This window comes from Acanthisitta chloris, unplaced genomic scaffold, assembly GCF_000695815.1.
Source record: "Acanthisitta chloris isolate BGI_N310 unplaced genomic scaffold, ASM69581v1 scaffold8369, whole genome shotgun sequence".
Classification (NCBI taxonomy): domain Eukaryota; kingdom Metazoa; phylum Chordata; class Aves; order Passeriformes; family Acanthisittidae; genus Acanthisitta; species Acanthisitta chloris.
Genome location: NW_008691976.1, coordinates 29,544 through 30,773, shown reverse-complemented (window position 1 = coordinate 30,773; position 1,230 = coordinate 29,544). Strand labels below are relative to the sequence as shown.

General features: G+C 57.2%; 1 protein-coding gene across 1 annotated transcript in view; it reads right to left on the bottom strand.

Annotated features, from left to right (window-relative positions):
• LASP1 (LIM and SH3 protein 1) overlaps positions 1-1,230 on the bottom strand; it is a 28,066-nt gene that overhangs the window by 2,206 nt on the left and 24,630 nt on the right. The window lies entirely within an intron of this gene.

The window sequence follows — 1,230 nt, the reverse complement described above, 5'->3', positions numbered from 1 at the left end:
TTCCCAGTATCCCAGGGTTTTTTTCCCCCCCACATTCCCCCCAGACCATGGGGATATTTGCTCAGCCCCATTTGTGGCACAGAAAGGAGAGGGTTTCACTGTCCTATGGGTGGGATATGCAGTTTTTTCAGGGTGAGATGTATGACCAGGCTCTCAAACCCCCCAATCTGCAGGAACACAGAGCAAAAGCCCCTTTAGGAATCCCCCACTGCAGACACCAAGCCCAATGTGCATCCCACAGCCAGAGCCAGAGGGGAGGAGGGAAGGGTTAACCCACCCACCTGGGCATGAGTGTAAAAATTAATCCCCCTTGGTGTTAACAAATGCATTCCCACTGGGAAGCTCTTGGAGAGCCCATTAATGTGCTGGTTAAACAGTGATTGACTGAAGGGCACTACAGCAGGAGCTGGGCATGGGCAGAGCCTGGAGCAGAGCCACACTCCCAGCAGGGAGAACAATCCAAGGGGAACACCCCACTCCCTGTGCTGCTGTGGGGACCCTAGGGGGGCTGGGGACAGGCTCCAGGACAGCCTCAGGGGCTCAGGCTTTGCACAGCTCCATGTCCAGGAGAGTTTCCCCACCTAAGAGGGCAGTTTGGGGCACCACCAGGCTGCAGAGGTGCCTGTGCCACACTGGCACCTCCTTTCCTGCCCCAGTCCTGCCTAGCTGTACCCTGGGGAGAGAAATGCTGTGGCTGAGACAGGCTGTGCAGGGAGAGGGTTTGTCTCTGTGTCTTTCTTAAGTGGGTCACGGCCACCCCAGGCTGGCAGCCAGACGCTGGGGGAAACTGCTGGAAGCTGTGCCCGTGGCAGACAGGGTGAGGGGGCTGAGCAGAGGGACAGGGGCTGCTCTCAGCTCTCTGATGGCTTATTTAACACCCCCAAACCTCCATGGATTCTCCCCAAGCACAGCCCCCAGCCCCACTCCATGGCAGGGAAGCTGTGCTCAGCTCCTGCCAGCTCAGAGCCCACGGAGATGTTGCCTCCAGGGAGAATCTTCCAGCCAGGTCCCTTTCCCAAGTCTTCTCCAGCCCACACTGTGCTGGGGTTTGGTGTGTCAATAACAGCCTGCAGCTCCCCAAGGAGAGAGCAGTGTTTGGCAGGGAGTTGGGAAATGGGAGAAGAAAAAGAAGAGGGAATAAACATCCCCCTCCTGCCTCTGTGTGTATGTGTGTGTGAGCACAGACACTGTCTTCCCTCTTCCAGCATTCCAGTAAGCCTTCCATGGCCA